A 13,905-nucleotide genomic window follows, 5' to 3' on the forward strand; every position below is an offset into this window, starting at 1 on the left:
TGGAGATCCAGCTTTGTAGCAGTGAATACACGCCCAATGATGTCTTCCCTTACATACTGGTGGAAACCTGTATTTCCTCACAACAGGCCCAACAAACCCCTTTTGGTAAAGGGCAAAGGCAATTGATTTACAAAATTCAGTCTAAGAAGGAGGATCGTTGCTTTCCTGGATAGTGAGAGGCACATTGTCTGACATCTGTAGGACTGTATTCTGTCACCCTACTGAAGAAACAGAAACACAACGAATGCTACATGCACGACACACCTTTTTCCACTGGGTATCTTAATCCCATAACTGCACCATTTACAGTGGAGAAAATTCATCCTCCCAGTGTCAAAATCCTTCTGCATACTTGCAGCAAATCAGTACAAATTTGCATCAGCAATGCTGCATAAGTTCCTTAAAAACAGACCCTGCCTTTTGTCCAGCAGCTGGCAATTTGTTTCTATTGTTTAATACCAACAGTGATATGCTTGAATAAGGCTGTAAAGTAGTTTAATTAAAGTATTAAATAAGTCTTTCTCTTGGAATCCAAACAAAACAGAGAATGAAAATTGACAAAGGAGAGAAAAAAAACCCCACAACCAAACAAAAAAACCAATTAACAGACACCAAACCTCTGAGAAACCATTCAAGAAAACAAGCTTATCCCAAATCATAATGACGGCTCATTACAGAAAAGTCTAATGCTGCACAAACCACAGATTTTCAGTAATTGCGATCATGTTACTTACCTGCAACTCAGTGACAAGAGAACAAGAGGAAGGTGAAACTGCATAATAAATTGGGTAAAGCCTCTGCTGTTCTCCAGAATCTGTAGGAAATGTGCAGTCAGATTTTCCCCAGCTGAAATACCCAGCTAGGGTGAACAGGCCATGCTCAAAGTTCAGGACTGATGGAGGAGGGTTGGCAACCCTCAGTGCAGGCAGAGCTCCCAGGCAGTTCTCAGGTGGCTGTGCCTGCAGCGCAAAGCTGGGCTAAGGGTCCTGAGCAGACCACAGACACGGGCCTCGGCAGCAAAGCTTGCAAAAGAAAGGTTAAGGGCAGTGTAGTAATGTCAGGAGACAGAGCAAGGGCTGGCTAAAGGCATATATCTTAACATGAAGATGACTTCTAAGTATTTTGTAGGGGTTGGAATAAGTACGTGCATGCAGCAGTGCAGCACAAAGAAGGAAGCTATGGAAGTGCTTTAGATATTTCCAAAGAAAATTAAGCACTTTTCCCATCATGGCTTCAGGACTGAATGATGTTTGGTATAAAGACAGGAAGGAAAATGCATTCAGTTTACTTAGGAGCACATAAAGACAATAATTGCTTTAAAAATTAAGCTGTGTAAATACCGTAAATTGCATTTAGGTAATCAGAATACAACATTTCTAACATCCCAGTATCTCAGTCACTGCTAGGTACTAAATTCTCTAAGCTGCTAGTAGCACAGAATTCAGCATCTTCCTCTTCTATCTCAGAAATCAACAATACAGATAAAATCAGGCATATCCATAAGCTTGTAGAATATGCACAAAAACATGACAGAAAGTCAAGGTCAATTACAAAATGTCTGAATAATATTCCCATGAAGACATAAATTTTTACATATTACCATAAAAATATGTAAAACCTTCTCTGTGACATATGAGGAGTTTTTGTGCTTGGTAACTCTCTGGACAAAGTCTGCTTTTTCAGTATGCAAAGCAGTTCTGCCAACAGGTAATTGTATTAGAAAGAAAGTAGGATGGAAGCCAAGGAGGAAATTATGTGGTTGTCATGGACAATGCAAGAGGAAAATTTGAGAGGGGTTGTCTCTGTATGTTTCATAACAACAACCTGCAGTTTATTACACTATTATCTAAAGAATTCAAAGCATTCTATAAGCAAGGTTTCATGCAGTTGCACCTTGGCAGGACACCAAGACCTTCCTGCTCATTCCATTTGGTTTTTTCCAAAAAAATCCCTTTCTGTCCTCTAAGGCTGTCATGTAAATTGGTCAAATAATACCTAGTTGAAACAGACAGTCAAACACTAAAGTTAATTTTCTCTTCTTGGTCTCTGTGGATACCTCACTATTAAATTACAGCAATATTTCTAAGATAAATCTGATACCTGCACTCTGTGTGCTCTGCAAATTTCAACTTCTCAAGGAGCTCCGATTAAGAGACCTCCAAGAAGAAGAGCAAAAGAAACTTAGTAAACCACACCTTCATGCCTTGATAGGGTGCTGTCCACCTTCTACCCAAAAGTCTATAAATGAGTTAAAATGGGAGACTTGTGTTCCAAGTTAATTCTTAATTTTCAGCGGAGAGATCTTGGACCTCTGGCCTTGGAAGTATAAAGGCACCTGGACCACAGCGTCTCCAATCTTGATGTGACATCTATAAGGCACAACTCATAGGTTTAGAAAGGGCCTTTTCTAAAAACTCCCTCATAACTTTGAACAGAGAACATTTGCAAGCAAGTGTTCAGGAACACAAATACAGCCTTCCAAAGGTTTCTGCATGGCTTCAGAGATTAAGTCTCACTTCACATTTAGGAGCTAAGGACAGGTCCTCTGAATCAGTTTCTATTGATAGTTAAGTTACTGCAGGGTACTAAGGGTTATCAAGTGTGACTGACATGCTACATCAGCAGAGTTCCCAGATGTAATGCTGCTTGATCAGTATACCTGAAATTTGACCAATTTAACTTGTTTCACTCAGAGGGTAATTTAATGTACTGATGCTGACTTAATATGCATCACTTTACAGTTCCTACTGAATTTCCTCTTGGAGCAGTTATGTGCATTAGAATATTTCTATTTCCATACCAGGAAAGCACTACCACGGCACAAATAGCCTGCACATCACTTAAATTTAATGGGGCCTGATTTCTCAGGATGTTTTAGAGATATTTGGGCTCCTAAGGATGAAGTTAGTGGCTGAAGTACTTTGGAAAAAACAGTATTACCTATGTGCATCCCAAGACATCTGATTTTTTTCCAAATAAAGACCTACATGAGTTACTTACAGATATGATTATCAAATTAATCCAGGACTTCTCTAGATGCTGTGGCAAATAGATAGCATAAGCAGAACTGCAGTCCAGGAAGAGAAATTCAGAAGTCTGTGCAGTAACCACAGAATAACCTTTCTTCCCTTTAACTACTTCACTCTTCAAATCAATACACACTGATCAAAAACTACTATGGTTTCAAAATAAAATTTTCTTAGACTGGCAAAGCCATTTGTAAAGTCTCATCAGAAGGGAAGCTCCAACATTATGGTGTTAAAGTCTTTATAAGTTTAATTCTATTTTACTGAGGCCTATATTTTAGCCAACTGTTGGTAGTAATAATTGATTGGATATGTATGCACATTTATTTCCATTCTTATGGCAGGTTTTGTAGCTTTTTGTAATGTAAAACTCTTTTATGTAATGTTTTTTAATGGTAATGTCCTTTTTTTTAATGAATAAGTAGTTTAAAGAAAATAATAATATACACTGCTAAGGGACAAACAGCATTTTCATAAGGTACCAAGGGAGATAGGTAGATACATGGAATAATTCTTTCACAGGCTACATTTGGCCACAAATCTATACTTTGTTCAATATTTTAAATTGGTACCTTTATTCAGTACCTCTTCTAAAGATAATTACACTACTCAGGATTCATTATACCAAAAAAAACCCTATAAAGATACAGCAAATTAAATTTCAGGAGCACTTTTGTTTCTTAATTGATCAAAAGAGTTATGGAGCACTGTACAACAGTAGCAGCCACAGGTCTAATGGACATGTCAGGAAGTCTGGCCTGCAAATGGCAGGAAAGTCACTTAATCAGACAAGCCAGCAGGCTAAGTTCTGCCGTCACTACCTGCAATAGATGGTGTTGGGCAACTGTGTTTAAGAGCAATTTGACCCATTGACTATAGTGGAAATTGTGCTAATGCATGTAAAAGAATAAATGGATCTATCTCAGCTTAAATACAGCAGATTGAGAGCCAGGAATATTATCTCATTTATGCTGGCAGGGGCCATTTGAAGTAATGTTATTGTGTTAATGCAAACTGACATTCTTTATGTCTTCCCAGCAATCTATCAGTCTGCTGCTATGTATATCATATATAATGTGTATTGTTTTAGTGAGCAAAAATGATCATTTTAAATACATAATGTCATGCATCAGTCTTTATTACAGCCAAAACAATGAAAGTCTGCCATCTCACTACAATCAAACCTCCATTTTTTATTAAAGACAATTCCATTATTCTGCAATAAGAGACCTATTACATGCCCTCATTTTGGTGAAATTACTAATGCAGATTGAGTTTCCTAGAAGAATTACTGAACTTCTGTACTTTTTGAGATTCTAACTTAATTCATGTGCTTATCATGATAATGTGCTTTATTACTTGTTACACCAAGCTGATGAATTCTCCCTAGGCAATGTGTAATTATTAGACAGTCCCTATTTCAAGAACACTGAAAATTGCTATTATACAGTGACTCCATGCAGTTTACACCATCCCTTTTATATTTCATCTCCTGACTCAGAGCTGTCACTCTGATCTGTCTGTATTAATTCAAGGACGAAAGTTCTATTAAATTTTCAAATTATCTAATTATAGTGCTGATTTCACATTAAGATATAGGAAATAAAATAAGAAGACTTGACATTATTTTATCAGTTTAACATTCCTTAGGTATGTGAGGGCACTATCCCAAATCCAATCCACTAAATGCAGCTTAGTGAAAAGTTTTAGGATGTGCTCAGTGAAACTGGGTTAAAACACTTCTACAGAAGAATAAGAAAAAAGGATAATGCTACCACTTTTCAGATCAACTTATGCACGTCCCACTTTGTCTCTCCAAACAAGAGCCTGTAGATCCATAAATAAGAAGAACATAGAGTATTACTGGCTAAGTATTTCACCACTGATGATTTTCACTTTATTGCTGCTCTTTTTCAAGAGTTTATATAGGGTTCTAAAATACCAGAACATTCCAGCTACAATTAAAAATTTAGTTTTATCTCATAAAATTTCAGAGAAAAGCTTGAAGATTATAAACAAGAACCCAAGAAGAGAACACAAGAAAAGAAAATCCCACTTTCCCACATGTATTTAATTTTTAATACTTAGCATTTTCCTATTCTAAATTTGTAAGCCTCATTTTAAATTTTCTATGCCACCGGTAAGTAAACAGCCTCCTTGACATATGCTGGGCCAGTTAGACACCAACAACTTCCAGCACCTGAGGGATGACAGCAGTAATTCAGCCCAGTCCTGGACCATTCTAGCTTTCCCCATTCTAGCTAGCTCAACTTGTCACAGAAATTATGCTCTTTCAGCAGAACAAACTCATCTTCAGAGCCCAGCTACTTACTCAGTGCTGATTTACACTGCAGTAGGACTCAAAGTTGCCATTTCCCAAGCGCCAGAACTTCTTTTCTACGCCCTTTTAATCAAAACCATAACACTTAACTATAATCAAAATGTTTGCTGAATTAACTGAAATCTTCCACTTAGAGTCAGCCTGGCATCAAAATGTGCTTTGCGCATTTTGCTCTTCATGAACCCCGTAGGTTTAAAGTGCCTGGAGCCCAAAAGAGAGAAGTTGCTTGGCCCTCTGGTCAGCTGCATGGAGGAAGTTCTCAGCAGCATGAGAGTGCAGAAACTTTCCACAAATAAAGACTGCTGCCTGGCCATGAGAGAAACCATATTTAATCTTCAGGAAAAACAGAGTTAATGTGTTCATTACACTGAATTTCCCCTCTTAAGAATTATTCCACTCAGTTTGTGGAAGCCATAACAGTGAATTAAGCCAAAGCAAAAAAATGGGCGCCGTGTTTATTGCATTACTAAGCTTAGAAAAGAGCTTCTAGGACCTCACAGGTCACCATGAATATTTAACATCCCATAACTGCTATGGTAATGCGGTTTAGGTTTTATTTTTCTCCAACAGAAGAAGATATTTTTTCAGTGTGCACTTGTTGTGCCAGTGTGGAGGAATTTCAGTTTACATTTCAGTGATGAGGCACATAAGCAGCAGCAGATGGTATTTGGAACACAGTGAAGACACAAAGATATCTGGGGAGCTGGAAGAGAGGATCTGAGCATTGCAAGCTGCCTTATAAGCCCTCACTGAAGAAAGCATGCACTTCCTAACACGTTTACTTGCTAACATTGTTTTCAGTTACTCCCTTTAAAAGGCTAACAGTAAAATACTCTAAGTATTCCTTCAAAACATTGCAAAAAAGCTCAGAAGGAAATCCCAAAGTATACTTACGTTTTCCATCCTTAGTAACCCTCCTCTATGCATAGTGCTTAACAGAAAAGAGTATTATACGAATTTGGCAAACAGAGAACTGAGTTGCAGAGTGGCAAGGGAACTCCACTGGAAGCTTGTAGTAGTACTGCTAAAAATTCAGCAGAAGTCTCCAGGCTTAAGCTATATGCATTAATTGTGATGTTGCCTGTAGGAGAAATCAATAAAAGGTGTTTGAATGTGGAGAAAAACAGGAAACAAGCAGTAAGGAATATCTGGTGCGAGTTTAGCTGGTTATCTTTAGGTAACCAGCTACAAGATTATTAGAATCTGGGGCTATTCAAGAGACCCCAAGTCAAAAGCAAACCACGTGGATAGGTGATTGGAGTATTGGATTGCTACTGAAAGCTCAGTTCTCTTGGGAATTAAGTGCTGGTGACGCTACTCTCATGATACATGTCACTCAAGTGCAGAGTTAGAGATCATGCAGGTAGAGAAAAAAGTAGCTCAGGTTGTGAATGCAAACAGATAGCAGATAATTGGAGTGGAGGTGGGTGTTACATGACGTCTCAGACTGAACTTCTGAGTTTTCATGCAGAAATCTGCTACTCCCTCTATTGCCTTTCATAATACCTGTACTGAACCAAAGTAGCACATGCCAAATCCTCTAGCTGGTAAAGAGACAGGAACCAAAATTAACAATTAGGAGACTGATCATGGTCTGTGCTTCCCGCACACAATATTTAGGTTGGGAAAACAGAGGTCTTTGGCGACTGAAAAGAAGGTGAAGGTCTTGACTGAAGGAAGTGTCCTAGCACTGGATGAAGTTCCTGGAGGCCATAGCTGCATGGAGACAAGTGCAGGGGATGCCCAGAGCTCTTGGCTTCCAAAAACCAGGCTGGGTTGTGATGAGCAACAGCACAGTAGGAACCAACCCACTTTCTGACCAAAAGTCCCAGACTGCCAGTGATCTCCCTGACAAAAAGGGATGGCAAGATCTGATGATCAGAGCTCTGAGACAGCAAGGGTGCAGGAAGTATGTAAAACTCTCATCTCACTTCTTAAATAGACCTTAGAAGCTAGATCCACTCTGTGTTATCATTCACCCTGTTTTATCTGTGGTGCTGGAGTTTTTGAAGTACTGTCAGGTCCCATCTAGGTATGGTTGTGGTGAATTAAGCGAAGGAAGTCCATTTTTTAATTTTTCTGCGACTCAAACTAAAAAGAGTTCATGAAGTTCTCAGTCCAGAGAAGTTTAGATATGCAGGTACCTAAGATACATTTAGAAAGGTTTTGAATATTATTTTTTTGCTTTATACACTTCATTTCCAAGTTCAGTTCCACGTGGTAAAGTTCTGTTGTATGACGAAGATTCATGAAGGGATCATATGGTTTGTGAGACACTCCACTACAAAAATCATCAGAAAAGCAGAACTCTGCTTGACCTTCCACCCACCTTTGCAGGCCTAAAATAGAAACAAGTCCTTCTGCCTGGACCTGGGATGAAACAGGCTGATTATTTTACCTTTGTTATTCTTACTCTGGAGCAGGAATTATGTGACAGCTTATTTTTAACTTCTAGTTTATTTTCAACTGTCATTGAGTAAACAAGAGCACTAATTGTGGTTAGTGATAGACAAGAATTGCCTGCAGGAAAGCTTGGATTCTACAAGGAAGGATTTAAGTTTTTTTAATCTCATAACTAAATCAAAACATGGAGGAAGCATTTTAACTGAATAATGGGCTGTATATTTGTGAAAACTTTTTATTCAAATTGATGAGGCAAACAGGATTTTGCTTTAATCCACATGGAGTGATCAGAGTAGTTCACCTTCCTATAGTATTGCAGCTGTAATGTTACAAAATAAAGACTCTGACAGAAGGAAATTGTTTTTACCATCTCCTTTGCATGCAGTGCCTAGGGGAGGCTCCACACCTAAGGGGCTCAACTACCATTGCAGAGACAACTGATCTGCAGAGAAACAGGTAGCTGTTAACAGCTAGTTTACATTTAAAGGTAGAAATATGTAGCACTAACAGGTTAAAAACTCTGAGCTGTTCAGTGTGGAACTGCTGAGTGATTATTTAAACACCCTGGGATAGGTGGGAATCTATGAGAGGAGTAGGACAAATATTTGGGGGAGCTGGAGGCAATATGGCCTCTCTGATTGTCAGCAGCAGTCTGAAGACAATGGCTATTTCAAGAACATAGGTAGTGAAAAAAGATTAATTTTTAAGGTACAGAATTTTAGCAGCATTTTCTTTTACTTTGTATAATTTGTTTGTATTATTTTAACACCTAGGAAATAACCAAGATGAGGATCCCAATGCCTACTACATGAACATTTGGGGAAACAGATGGAGCAGATGAACGTTTATCACTTGTTTAACAGTTAATGCACTGCAGTACTCCGATCATTTGGGTTGCTCTGTAATTCCTCAACAACCATCATGTGGCTAACTCCTGATAGAATCTGACTTCTTAGTGGCACCCTCTGAGGTCCCTCAACCTCTGGAGGAATAAAAGTATACAAAATTTACACCATTGCGTTTCAATGCATGATTTCCAGCATGATTGTCTAGAACACTGAAAATCTGATCATACTATTTTTTTATAGCTACATGCTTGCAGCAAAAGTGATGCTATAAACAGATGAGCTTGCAGTTTAGGTAGTGTATTTTAAAAAATCTGTTTTTATTAAATCAGAATTGTATTTAAAAATGTTGCCTGCACAAACAAGATTGAAAAATAACAGATGTTATTTCCATAATTTTGGGGGTATAAGCATGAATTGGATTTTTATTTTGACTTTTTATAGTATTAATCAGTGAAATAAAAGGATTTTAACCACAAGTTTTCTGGTGTTCTTCTATTAGTTTATACGGCACAGGTGATAGGCAAATATATTACAACTGCTGAATTTACAATATAGATGTAAACAATACTTAGATGAATTAATGCATGGTCTAATGATAATTAAATCAAGAGGGTTAGAAAAAGAGTGAATCAAGCCCTTTTGATTTTTGTTCAAATTTGCATTGTATATATGGAATTAAGGTGACTTTTCCATTTCAATCTACACCATAGGTCTATAAAATTCATGGTTATCTATATTTATATTTTTACAAATTTTTTTTATTTAAAAGAGTATGAGAAAATACTTCTATTCCAGTGTAGTCCAAATTCATTCAGGAATTATTTCTCTCTCTCTTTACTGTCACAAGCAAGGAAGACAGGTTTCCACAGGGTGTATGTCCAGACATTTCCTTTCTATTCTCCGAATAGGGCTTCGGATTCTCTCTAAGGATGCTTAAATAAGAAGTGCAGATCTGGAGGGTACCCAAGGTCTTCAACAGAGAAAGGAATTAGAAACATCTTTATGAAATTTCAACTCAATTCAAACTTCTATGTGTATATTGCTAACATTCCTTTCAAATCTCTTCAAAGCAAAGCCTGAAATTTCTCAGCATTTTGATGTGTTCATTATGCTTTATTCTTCTGAATGCTTAAACAGTCAGAAAAAAATAAATGTAGTACACAATAAAGGCATACATGTATACATACACATACCTGGGCCAAAGCTGTAACATAGAGAGTGGATGTTGTGGGTTTTTTTGATGCAGGTCTCCAAGCAAATCCTACCCAGGAATTTCAAAAATGCTGATCCTAGAGCTCTCCAAACTTTATAAGAATAAAATCTAACAAATTTCGATAATAATGTCTTAAACATAAATTCGCAATCTTACATGTAATAATAATGGAGGAAACACACTCCCTCTTATACATCAAGAGTCAGTGAATTGTATCTGCTGGCTGGACCTGACAGCCATTTCCTGATAGGAACAGATTTATTTCTGTCCAACCAAGTAAACTGATTTTACCTTTAATATATATATATTGCTTTTATTAATGGTAACATTCTGTAACTTTTTCTGTGTAGTACTCATTTGTAATAATACTTTTTTAATACTAAAGCACACAATGGAGCAAGACCTAATGAGGGTCAGATCCCACCTCCTTAAATCACTGTGAATATCTAATTCTGTGAGTAACAACTCATGGTAGCACTTGTCACAGGGAAGGTTATGGGAGTGAGAGGTCAGCCACCCCAACACAAAAAGGAGCTGAGGCTGTTTCATTCAGCATCCAAGCCATTAGTCCTATCTACCTGTTTGTACAGTTATTAATGTATTGACAGATAACAGTAGCCATATATTTATGTGAAACATAAGGGAAAAATTATGCAGATGTTTCCTACAGAAATAGCACATTACCTTCCCAGACATGGAGAAAATCCCTGAAGAAGCAATGGTTCTTCATTTGCCAGCATGGGAATTGCCTGCACCTCTCCTGCCTTGGTCCTATCAACTCAATAGAAAATCAGAAACAGCAAGGGACTGTTAATACCCCAGAAAGAGAAGGATAAATATGCCTGAAAAAATAAAGAACTCAACAGGCTTAATTTAGTCTTGAAGAAATGGTCAAAATTTTAAATAATATGAGTCTCCCAGATTCAGCTCGTCTTCTAAAGATGCACCCAAGGCTGCTAACAGGACTGAGCACTCAGCCACTTGCTCACAGCAGTCATACAGATGGCAGGCAGTAGACATTGAAGCAAAGAGAAAGGTTTCCAGCTTGCATTTTGGAATCAGCAGATTAAGCTCATCTTTTCCCCCTGCATCTTTATAAGCAGTCATCTTTCTCTCTTGTGTGTTGGATATTTAACTCCTGTTCTCTTCCTCTTAACCTTGACTTGTATCAAGCATCATTTCAATGTCATTAGCTAGCACTAGATTATCCCATCCCTACAGTCTAGTAATCTTTAAATAAAACAAGCTACTGGAATAATTTCACAGTAACAAGCATACTAATACATGCACTCCAGAGAAGTGGCCTGTACTTTCACTTAATCCCCTAGGATTCTCTGAGAGGTGATATTGCAAGGATGAAAAAGACTTGTCTTCCAGGGACCTGTATTAGCCAGAGAACAGCTCTGACATATGGCGGCAGAGATGATGCTTTGGAGCCAAGGGAATTTTTAATATTTCCTCTTTGATGATTCAGAGAGGCTTGGTTGGCATATAATTGGATCCCATCAGCACATAATCTACCAGTGAGAATAATTGCGTGCCTGTGCTCAAATCATCAGCTTTCCAACTTCTTTGCCAGATAATCTCCTCAGTGTGGCTGAACTAAGTAGCAACTTTAACAACACCGAAGGTTAATTAAGCTTTCCAGAACTCCATGTGTTGCTGCTTTGATAGTAACCTTTGGAAATATTACCATATAATCTTATGCATTTTCATATCATTGTGTTTTATAGTAGAATCAGCATCTGATTTCAATATTTACTGCAGCAGAATATGGATTTCATTACACTGTAAGAGTTCAGAAGGTAAAAAAATTCAGAAGAAAATATTTTTATTAAAAATACTTTGCTTAGCTCAGGTCTGAACACCAAAGTTTTCTCTCTGCTCTCCTTTGTAGTCCAGGCCTGACCAGAAATGCTCAAGAACTTGAAAATGTCTCAAGTCTACACTAATCTGGATGGAAAATGTTGGAGTAGGGATTGCTCGAATGGTGTTCTCAGTCCTCTTCAGAGCAAAGGTTAGAGATTTCCTTTCTGGATTGGAGCTGCTGTCACTTACAGAAGGACAGTGGAACCAAGTGACAAGAGTTTTCCACCAAACAAACATTCAATCATCATCAGTTCTGGCTGAAAAATCACTTTGCAAAGTGAATGTAAAGTCTTTTCATTCTGTGCATTTTGTTTAATCATAATTCCATAGCTGAAGCTCTGTCCAAGTTTGGTGTACATATTTACTAATTTTCATGTAATATTCTTACTTCATACACTTATTTTATAGCAGGAAAGCAAACAGATTACTTCATATAAAACTCACTTCTAAGCAAAATGTTTAAAAAGGCAGACTTTTACTTACAATACCAATTTTGCAATCTACTGAAATTAACTGTATTTAAGGGTTGAACTGGATGATCTTCCAAGCAAGGCTATTCTATGTTTCTATGAGTTAAAATGTTTGTAGACATGCAGACACCTCACATCTTAAATATTAAATAATCAAAATATTTTTTTGCCTTCTTCTTTTTTCCTTTTTTTTTCAGAAAATGATTGCATCACCTACACTTTATTCACCATCTTTGCTGCAGGTAATAAATAAAAAATATGTTTGTATTAAGTAGAAGATTTATTTAGTGGCAAAAATTCAGATTAAAGAAACAATTAGGAAGGAATTTTCCAATTATCAAAACTGACAAGTAGCAAATCTGTCATTAAGCATAACTCTTCAGGAGCACAGGTTTACTTTCTCCAAGCACGATTTTAACACAACCAAATTCAGCCATTAAAATTGTCTGAGATCTCATGAGAGAAAAATATGTACAGCTAAATATGCTGGTAGTAAAAACATAAAGTTCCTGAACAAAAAATTATTACAGACTTCTTTAATGAACTGCTAAAATATAAATAATTATTAGAAAATGTTTTCATAATTTTTAATATGATTCGTTTTAGCTCTTGTTTATTTGATCAGGACTATGATGATAAAAGCACTATTTCCTACAAACAAAAGCAGTAGAATTTCAGACTTAAAAGTGGAACTACATTCAAGCCGACATTTCAATTAACTGTTTATTTATCACACAGGCCGTGAATTTGCAAGCAGTTGCAAGAGTACCCCTGTCCATGTATGCAAAAGCAGTTTCTTAGATATGCAAACCCTTGCAGAACAGTAATCTTGCTGTACTTGATATGTTTTTCTTCTCAAAAGTTTTTTTCTCTTAACTTATACAGGTATAGGCTGCCTGAAGCATTTGTATCTTAATGCTGAGCTGAGAAAAAATAGTTTGACAAAACTAAAGTTTTTTCAATTGATATATATTTTAGAAAGTAATAAAAATTCTGAAAATTAAAAATGGAATCTTTTTATTCAAAATCTCACAAAGAATTTACATTTCTGTTAAATCTATAAAACCAGAGACATATTTCAGTCTCTCCATTCATTTGCTGTTTGAATTAGCTTCTTGGTTTTAGTTCATGCAGCAAAATGTTCTCTTTATGAGGGGAAAACAACTCTCAGCTTTGCAAACAATATCTAGGTTTCAGTAGAGGAGAGCTGTTTTATTGATGTTGTGTGTACAAAGAGTTACAATATTGGACTGAATGTCAGCACAGATTTACTTCTGCTGTGGAATACAGACTAACACCCAAGTACCTCATATTCTCTTTACATTTCTGTAAAGGCAAGGACGAGACAGGAGTGTATCACAGCTAATATTTAGTCCGAAGAAATATCGCAAGTGTTGCTTATCATAGGCTCTAAAAGTATATTTTCATTACAAGCATATGTTAAAAGCCTCAAAGGGTTCTGCCATGACTTTAGTGCTTATATCTTTTGCAGCATAGTAGTCTTGTGTATCTGGTGTGTGTTTGTTGTAACAAGAAAAATCAACCACAGCACCATGTCTTTACTCTGCAAGAGCACCTGTTCTACCTGTTACTCCTACAGCTGTGAACAGCAAGATATTAAGAGCAATCTCTCTTGAATTTTTAGTGCTTTATTCTCTTATTCTTTGTAAGTCATGAACCAAACACATTTTCTATTAGATCTTTCAGGCTTTTTTGTTCTCAATCTCACGTTGCA

General features: G+C 37.0%; 1 long non-coding RNA gene across 1 annotated transcript in view; it reads right to left on the reverse strand.

Moving 5' to 3' along the window:
• LOC121671268 overlaps nucleotides 1–13,905 on the reverse strand; it is a 32,633-nt gene that overhangs the window by 15,043 nt on the left and 3,685 nt on the right. The window lies entirely within an intron of this gene.

This window comes from Corvus kubaryi, unplaced genomic scaffold (assembly GCF_017639235.1).
Source record: "Corvus kubaryi isolate FWS band 111438036 unplaced genomic scaffold, C.kubaryi_AGA036_p1.0 133, whole genome shotgun sequence".
Taxonomy (NCBI): domain Eukaryota; kingdom Metazoa; phylum Chordata; class Aves; order Passeriformes; family Corvidae; genus Corvus; species Corvus kubaryi.